The following is a 9,635-nucleotide window of genomic DNA, read 5'->3' as shown; positions in this document are numbered from 1 at the left end:
AAACGTAGTTTGCGGACCAGACAGAGTTGACGGCCATCCTTCCTATTGTGAAGTCATGCAGTGTGAAACCCCCTGTCGCGGATCCATCGTGCAATGTGAACACAGCAGCAACTGAATGCTATCCCAGATAGTCACGCAGTGTGAAAACAACGGCGATCCGACGAGTTTGACGTGCAATGTGAACACAGCAGCAACTGAATGCTATCCCAGATAGTCACGCAGTGTGAAAACAACGGCGATCCGACGAGTTTGAAAATCGTGCAGTGTGAACTCGGCATAAAACAGTCCTTAAGAATCCTAGCGTTCTGTAAGTCCACTATTCCAGTTTGCAGGTGATCACCACTTGGTCGTAATGTGAGCAACGACTATGCTTGTTTGACATGCAGCCTCCTTTATACTGTCCATTTCCTGTTTCCTGTCATGTGATCAGTCACATGACAGGCAGACACAGAATCACTTAAAGACATACACATACGGGGAAGACTAGTCCTTTAAAGGTACTGTCAGCCATTGTCCATGTAGTGGTATCCTCTAAAATGTGTGTTACGTCCTTCGACGTAAGTTATTATTTTTATTTATTTGCATTATGTATTGTATATGTTGTATTGATTGCGTAGGATTGTCACGACCCGGCCAGTCTAAGGTTGGTAAGGCCGATGACAAGAATAAAGTTAAAGAAATAATTTAGCTCCTCTCCTGTTCCAGCTCACAATGACCACAATAGAGGTTTATTCACAAGCGAAAGTCTGTTTATTACATCTTTGAGTTGACGTTTGGAAGCACATCTCTTCGGAAGGGGATCCAGGCCAAAATAACAAACCAAAGAGAAACTAACTAAGGGTTTAGAGAAGCCCAAATTGCCTAACAAAATAAAAATTCCCAAAAGAAATACAGAGGTCTTCCCTAACTCCTCTCTATGCTCGTGGGCCAGTTTCATTATTTGAACGCAGATGCGCCGGTAGGTTATTGTTGGGACGATGGTGTACTAATGCGCTGGTGGAAGCCGTCTGACTCTGAACGTGAGGGAGTTTATCAGGTCGTTCTCCCTACCGGCTATCGAACTCAAATAATGAAACTGGCCCACGAGCATATTTGCTCGGGACACCTTGGGGTTACAAAAACACATGATCGTATCGCTAGGCATTTCTTTTGGCCGAGTATGAAGTCTTCAGTGTCTGCATTTGTTTGGTCTTGTCGCGTCTGCCAACTTGCGGGTAAGCCTAATCAGGTGATCCCTCAAGCTCCGCTTCAACCTATTCCTGTTATAGGAGAGCCTTTCGAAAGACTCATCCTTGATTGCGTAGGCCCCTTGTCTAAAGCTAAGTCTGGTCACCAATATATCCTCACAATAATGTGTGCAGCTACGCGCTACCCGGAAGCCTTGCCTCTGCGTTCTGTCACCACAAAAGCAGTGATTAAAGAGTTGGTTAAGTTCTGCTCTATGTTCGGGTTACCAAAAGTAATTCAAACAGATCGGGGAACGAATTTTACCTCGAACATGTTCGAACAGTTGGTGAAAAAACTGCAAGTACAACATGAAATGTCAAGCGCATATCATCCAGAGTCGCAAGGTGCGCTCGAGCGCTTCCATCAGACGCTCAAGTCAATGCTGCGCACGTATTGTGTCGAAACCGGTAAAGACTGGGTGGATGGATTGCCCCTTTTAATGCTGGCTGTAAGAAGCACTGTGCAAGAGTCCTTAGGGTTCAGCCCCGCCGAACTTGTGTTCGGACATACAGTTCGGGGACCTTTGAAGTTAATCTATGAACAGTTCCTTTCTAAAGATTCTCCCCGCGTGCCAATCCTGGAGTATGTGAGTACGTTCCGTGAGCATCTCCATAAAGCTTGGGATGTCGCTAAGCAGCATCTTTCTGACACTCAAGCCAAGATGAAAACCAGGTATGACCGGAAGAGTGTTGCTCGTAGTTTTCAACCTGGAGATTCCGTACTCGTGTTGTTGCCTGTACGCAGTTCTCCCATGCATGCTCGATTTACTGGCCCATATAAGATAGAAAAGAAACTGAGTGATACGAATTACACTGTTCTCACTCCCGATCGACGACGTACAAGCAGGGTCTGCCACATAAATATGCTGAAAGCGTTTGTTGACCGAAATGGATCTGATGTTAACCCTGTAGCTAACCGTGTGTCTGCAATGAATGTTGTTGATCTGCCTGCTGGTTATATGCCGGAGGTAGATGGTTTAACTGGCAAAGATGCTCAAACCTCTTGTGGGAGGCTTTCAAACTCTGCCATTCTGTCCACACTGCCGACTTATCTCTCATATCTGCCTGAGGAACACCGCAATGATATTATTGAATTGGTTAACAAGTATCCCACTTTGTTTAACGATGTTCCCTCTCAAACTAACGTGTTGGTGCATGACATCGATGTGGGTCAATAACTAAAGCTGACTCTTTCCCTCTTCCCAGAATGGAAGACTGTGTCGACCGAGTGGGCTCTGCACGTTATGTAACGAAGCTTGACCTTCTCAAAGGTTATTGGCAAGTGCCGTTAACACCGCGTGCTTCCGAGATCTCCGCTTTTGTCACGCCTGACGCGTTCATGCAATATACGGTGATGGCCTTTGGAATGCGAAACGCCCCTGCCACATTCCAACGATTAATGCAGACGGTGTTGTCTGAGGTACAGAACTGTGAAGTCTATCTCGATGACGTAGTGGTTTATTCCATGTCGTGGGACGACCACTTATGCATCCTGAATTCAGTCTTGAAGCGCTTAGCTGAGGCATCGTTGCCGCTTAACCTCAGTAAGTGTGAATTCGCGAAGGCTGTAGTTACTTACCTCGGGAAACTAGTTGGGCAGGGCCAGGTAAAGCCTGTAAGTGCAAAAGTTGAAGCTATTGCTGAGTTCCCATCACCTACTAATAAACGCGAATTACGACGTTTTTTAGGAATGACCGGTTATTACAGGGGGTTCTGTAAGAACTTCGCCACAGTGGTTGCGCCCCTTACCGATCTCCTTAGCAGTGATCGAAAATTCGTGTGGGGTGAAAAGTGTGAGTCCGCCTTTTGCTCTGCGAAAGATTTGCTGTGCAATGCTCCAATCCTGTCTGCCCCAAGGTTCGCTTTGCCTTTCACTCTGCATGTTGATGCAAGTGCTCGTGGCGCCGGTGTGGTGCTAATGCAAGCTGATGACGCTGGCATTGAACATCCTGTCAGTTATTTCTCTAAAAAGTTTACTAAGTGTCAACAGAACTATAGCACTATAGAAAAAGAGGCACTGGCGTTACTTCTAGCCCTCCAACACTTCGAAGTGTACCTAAACTCTGGTAATCGAATTATAGTGTACACAGATCATAACCCTTTAACATTTCTGTCTCGTATGTCAAACTCCAACCAACGTTTAATGAGATGGGCACTGATTTTACAGGAGTTTGATTTGGACATACGCTATAAGAAAGGTGCAGAGAACATCGTAGCTGATGCACTGTCCAGGGCTTGGGCTGGAGAAAACTGAATTGCCTTCATTATGGTGACATGAATTAAATATTGTAACCTTTTACAAATCGAGTTTTGTAACTAAGGGTGGGGGTGTTACGTCCTTCGACGTAAGTTATTATTTTTATTTATTTGCATTATGTATTGTATATGTTGTATTGTGTGCTACGGATTGTGCGCAGCTCTCTCTCTCTCTCCCCTTCTGGCAGCGCTTGATTGGGACCAGCTGCAGGAGATTGCGTGGTGAGCCGGAGCGTTTAAATGCTGGGAAGCAGAGCAGCGATGGAGAGCTTCTGTAGTGTGCAGAAGGCTCCGCCGCAGGTGTCGCGCCGTTCCGTCCTCTGTCTCCTGCTCCAGACAACAGTTGGTTGTGTAGTGTTGTTAAATGACGGTGTTATAGTGTGTGTAACCATTCTAAGTGGCGCTGTGGAAACGCCGTTTCCTGAACTGGAAGGACTAAGCTATAGCCTATCTGAGTCCTCGGTAATCCGATCCTTAAGAGTTTTTTTTGGTTGTTAGCTAGTATTCGTTATTTGTAAACACCTATTTGTTATTTCTGAAGCAGTAGGTTGGGGATTGCCATTTATTTTGTGAACGTCGTTTTCTCCTGTTTTTGGGGCCGGAGATTGAGTTAGGGAAGACCTGTATTTCTTTTGGGAATTTTTATTTGTTAGGCAATTTGAACTTCTTTCCCTTTGGTTTGTTATTTTGGCCTGGATCCCCTTCCGAAGAGATGTGCTTCCAAACGTCAACTCAAAGATGTAATAAACAGACTTTCGCTTGTGAATAAACCTCTATTGTGGTCATTGTGAGCTGGAACAGGAGAGGAGCTAAATTATTTCTCTAACTTTATTCTTGTCATCGGCCTTACCAACCCTAGACTGGCCGGGTCGTGACATGTGTGTCTTAAAATGTCATTGTAATAAATTAGATAAAACTAGGCCCTCCCACATAGGCACTAGTCTGCTGGAGGAATCTATGGGAACACTAGAGAGAGAAGGAATACGATACCAGCCTGGGTGTCCTAGGATCGGTGGCGCCGCTACTCCCAGGGTCATGTTGCACCCAGCCTTGCTGGTCCGCCAGCTCCCCTGGCGTTTCCTCCTATCCAGCTTGTGGGTCTCTTTGGTGGATATGGTTGAAGATGCTGAACGGGATGAGGTGGATGATGTGGTGGTTTCTTGCTAGGGTCGATGACTCAACACTTCCTGGTCTCCACCCCACATGACTTCCAGTCCTCGACGAACCTCCAGGTGTCGCTGTGGATTGTGGGCCACCAAGCAACTTCCAGGATCTGCAGGAGGGTCTTAAGCCGTCCATGATGTCTCTCTGCTGTCCTCTGATGGATGTGCTGTACCATCTGTTGGACCAGGGTCTTAGGGACAACGAGCTGTATTTTGTAGTTGCCGTCCCCCTTCTGGATCTGCCGATACAGCAAGCCCTGGTGTTCCCTCACTTCAATCTTGTTGGTCGGTGGAGTGGAAGGAGAGATGGAAAGTCCCTGGAGAGTGTCGTCATCGCCCTGCATGCTGATGAGTTGCTCTCTGGAGAAGGGAATGATGGAGAAGATGGTGTCGAAGTCTGGCCCAGTTGGAGTGGTGGAGGTGCAGAATTCTCCCTCGGTCGCTTTGTTGGTAATCCGTGAAGTGGTTGAGGTGCTGGGATTGTTGGTGGGAGGAAAGCCAGGGGTTGACGTGGAAGGCACTGGGCTGGTCGTCACAGTGGGAGGAGAGATGGCAGCTTCTTGATCCTTTGTCTGCTCCAGCTGTTTCACCCATTTCTTGTCTCTCCTCTTAAAACACTCGATGATCTCTCTCTCTAGTGTCGCCACGGCATCCTTGATAGGTTCCTCCATTTTGCCAAATTTAAAATCCACAGCCTCTCTAAAATACACTTCACAGTTAAGATTACTTTCAACAGAGTCTTTAAAATCCTTTTCCAATGCTTCTGTAGTGTGCGCGTCGTGAAGCTCCGCCCCGGGTGTCGTGCCGTTCCGTCCTCTGTCTCCTGGCCCAGACAACAGTTGGTTGTGTGGTGTTGTTAAACGACGGTGTTATTGCCTTGCCGTAGAAGATAGTGTGTGTAACCATTCTGAGTGGCGCTGCGGAAACACCGTTTCCTGAACTGCAAGGACTAAGCTATAGCCTATCGGAGTCCTCTGTAATCCGATCCTTAAGAGTTTTTTTTGGTTGTTAGCTAGTATTCGTTATTTGTAAACACCTATTTGTTATTTCTGAAGCAGTAGGTTGGGGATTGCCATTTATTTTGTGAACGTCGTTTTCTCCTGTTTTTGGCCAGAGAGGGAGTTAGGGAAGACCTCCGTATTTCTTTTGGGAATTTTTATTTTGTTAGGCAATTTGAGCTTCTCTAAACCCTTAGTTAGTTTCTCTTTGGTTTGTTATTTTGGCCTGGATCCCCTTCCGAAGAGATGTGCTTCCAAACGTCAACTCAAAGATGTAATAAACAGACTTTCGCTTGTGAATAAACCTCTATTGTGGTCATTGTGAGCTGGAACAGGAGAGGAGCTAAATTATTTCTTTAACTTTATTCTTGTCATCGGCCTTACCAACCCTAGACTGGCCGGGTCGTGACATGTGTGTCTTAAAATGTCATTGTAATAAATTAGATAAAACTAGGCCCTCCCACATAGGCACTAGTCTGCTGGAGGAATCTATGGGAACACTAGAGAGAGAAGGAATACGATACCAGCCTGGGTGTCCTAGGATCGGTGGCGCCGCTACTCCCAGGGTCATGTTGCACCCAGCCTTGCTGGTCCGCCAGCTCCCCTGGCGTTTCCTCCTATCCAGCTTGTGGGTCTCTTTGGTGGATATGGTTGAAGATGCTGAACGGGATGAGGTGGATGATGTGGTGGTTTCTTGCTAGGGTCGATGACTCAACACTTCCTGGTCTCCACCCCACATGACTTCCAGTCCTCGACGAACCTCCAGGTGTCGCTGTGGATTGTGGGCCACCAGGCAACTTCCAGGATCTGCAGGAGGGTCTTAAGCCGTCCATGATGTCTCTCTGCTGTCCTCTGATGGATGTGCTGTACCATCTGTTGGACCAGGGTCTTAGGGACAACGAGCTGTATTTTGTAGTTGCCGTCCCCCTTCTGGATCTGCCGATACAGCAAGCCCTGGTGTTCCCTCACTTCAATCTTGTTGGTCGGTGGAGTGGAAGGAGAGATGGAAAGTCCCTGGAGAGTGTCGTCATCGCCCTGCATGCTGATGAGTTGCTCTCTGGAGAAGGGAATGATGGAGAAGATGGTGTCGAAGTCTGGCCCAGTTGGAGTGGTGGAGGTGCAGAATTCTCCCTCGGTCGCTCTGTTGGTAATCCGTGAAGTGGTTGAGGTGCTGGGATTGTTGGTGGGAGGAAAGCCAGGGGTTGACGTGGAAGGCACTGGGCTGGTCGTCACAGTGGGAGGAGAGATGGCAGCTTCTTGATCCTTTGTCTGCTCCAGCTGTTTCACCCATTTCTTGTCTCTCCTCTTAAAACACTCGATGATCTCTCTCTCTAGTGTCGCCACGGCATCCTTGATAGGTTCCTCCATTTTGCCAAATTTAAAATCCACAGCCTCTCTAAAATACACTTCACAGTTAAGATTACTTTCAACAGAGTCTTTAAAATCCTTTTCCAATTTTAAAACAAGGTTTTTGAGAGCAACCACCTCGGCACGTAGCTGTACACACTCACAGTGATGTAAAACCCGTTCATCATTAAAAGAAGCAGCATTAACTTGATTTGTCATCATCTTTAAACACTTTTCTCAACACAGCATATAAAATCTTTAAACGTTCCCCGTACGGGCCACCATATATAACGATCGGCCTAATTGGAAGATGTTATGCTTGTTAAAATGGGGTCAGATTATATACTGTGTGAGAGCTTGGAGTGTTTAAAAAGATGAGATGTACAACAGTTATGAAGTGAATAAATAAACTGTATTTACAATTCCCACATGGAACTTAAAACAATACAATAAAACTAGAAAACCTAGGCTGTTAAAAGAATCTTTCAGTTCCATACCTTAAAACAGTCCTTAAGAATCCTAGCGTGCTGTAAGTCCCAATGTGAAGGTGTCCCAGAAGTGTCCACCGGTGTATATAAAAAAAGTCCACTGTAGTGTTAAAGGCAGAGTAAGTGATTTCTGGTACCAGCGCTGGAAAGCTGATCCGATATTTACACGTGTCCTACTTCTTGCCTTATCGTTCCGCAGACGTTTTCCTCTTTTGTTTTTTATCCGCCATCTCTATCTTTCTGTCGCTCGGCTCGGCTAATGTCCGTCCCATGCACTGAACGCGCTCTCCTCCACATCACGAGTAGACACGCCCCTTATTGCTGATTGGCTACAAGTTTGTTTTGCGATTCGGCCCGAATCAGTTTTCTAAAGTGTTTTTGAAAAATCACTTACTCTGCCTTTAATCCAAAGTGCTGGAAAGGTAAGTCCACAAAGGTAACTCCACTATTCCAATTTGCAGGAGATCACCACTAGATCGTAATGTGAGCAACGACCATGCTTGTTTGACATGCTGCCTCCTTTATACTATCCACTTCCTGTTTCCTTTCACTTAAAGACATACACACATTTAAATAGTTAAGAGGAATAAAATGGCTAAGACAACATGAAAACCTATTAAAACACAAATATACATAAAATCATTATAAAATATTGAGCAGGTTAAGACATGTGTCCTGTGTGACAGTGTCACAATGTAACTTTCCTCCGGCAACAGACTCCATCCAAAGAAACACTCTGAGGTACACCCTAACTCTGAAATGCTGCACACACTAATCAAGAGCCAGGCAGGAAGAAATTGCACTTGTTTTTGTAACATAAACATTGTTACGGGCCAATCAGTCTGCTTCAGCAACATGTCAACAGTCTGCATAAGTTCAGCAAAATAAGTCATATTGTGAATATGTCCTTTATTTTTTAACAAGGGCAGGGGGAGGTGTGGAGTGGTGTACTTAATTCGTAAAAATATGTTTTTGTTTGATGTGAGTTCCTGGGTGAGTGGAGTCGAGAACTGCCTACTGATGGATGCCCTTACGCAAAGAAAATATATTTCCTAATATATTAATGATCAATATATTAAATTACATAATGGTATATTAGAAATTATACAGAATAATATATTGTGTAAATATATTACAATATATTGAATAATCCATAAGGAATTGCCGCTTTTCATATATTGAAAAATATGTGACAATATATTTACTTATATATCACAATATATGTAATTTTATATTCAGTAATACACTTTATAATATAGATACAAAATATGGTACTGCATGTGTAAAAATATATTAAGCATATATTTACTCATGCAGTATATACACACATATATGGAAATATATATTTAACATTCATTTATGATATACGTTTCATATTTTAAATTATAGCTAGTTTACAATAACATAAGCACACCCTCTCATACTAAACACTTAGATAACATACTATATCTGTGCTGAACAGTGCACTACCATTATTTTTTAAATAAAGTAACATATAATTTAATGGTGTTTGGCCAATCGTCTTCCTGAACACAAACTCTACTCTTCTGCACAATGGGGACCCCACAAACTTACACACACCAGAAACAGATATCCCCCTATATTAATATTGAGCAAAAACACATGAAATAACACTTAATTTTAACATTTTTACTCTCCTTTAACAGTCAGAAGCAAAGCATGCTTGGAACTAGAAATCTGCTGTAACTCATTCAGTGAATGTGTGCATATACAGTATCTCACAGAAGTGAGTACACCCCTCACATTTTTGTAAATATTTTATTATATCTTTTCATGTGACAACACTGAAGAAATTACACTTTGCTACAATGTAAAGTAGTGAGTGTACAGCTTGTATAACAGTGTAAATTTGCTGTCCCCTCAAAATAACTCAACACACAGCCATTAATGTCTAAACCACTGGCCACAAAAGTGAGTACACCCCTAAATGAAAATGTCCAAATTGGGCCCAAACTGTCCATATTTTGTGTGGCCACCATTATTTTCCAGCACTGCCTTAACCCTCTTGGGCATGGAGTTCACCAGAACTTCACAGGTTGCCACTGGAGTCCTCTTCCACTCATGACGACATCACGGAGCTGGTGGATGTTAGAGACCTTGCCCTCCTCCACCTTCCGTTTGAGCATGCCCCACAGA

At 44.3% G+C, this 9,635-nt stretch overlaps 1 protein-coding gene and 1 long non-coding RNA gene across 2 annotated transcripts in view; one reads left to right on the top strand and one right to left on the bottom strand.

The window, feature by feature from the left end:
* sult1st6 (sulfotransferase family 1, cytosolic sulfotransferase 6) overlaps positions 1-9,635 on the top strand; it is a 50,354-nt gene that overhangs the window by 11,995 nt on the left and 28,724 nt on the right. The gene's annotated exons all lie outside the window — the stretch shown is intronic.
* Positions 5,445-9,635, bottom strand: part of LOC107708286 (uncharacterized) — a 24,625-nt gene continuing 20,434 nt past the window's right edge. Inside the window, exon 3 of the long non-coding RNA XR_001636346.1 lies at positions 5,445-5,969. This is a non-coding gene — a long non-coding RNA (uncharacterized LOC107708286). The remainder of the gene's footprint in view (positions 5,970-9,635) is intronic.

Source organism: Sinocyclocheilus rhinocerous, unplaced genomic scaffold (genome assembly GCF_001515625.1).
Source record: "Sinocyclocheilus rhinocerous isolate Xijiao unplaced genomic scaffold, SAMN03320098_v1.1 scaffold716, whole genome shotgun sequence".
NCBI lineage: Eukaryota > Metazoa > Chordata > Actinopteri > Cypriniformes > Cyprinidae > Sinocyclocheilus > Sinocyclocheilus rhinocerous.
This window is presented reverse-complemented; position numbering and strand designations above follow the sequence as displayed.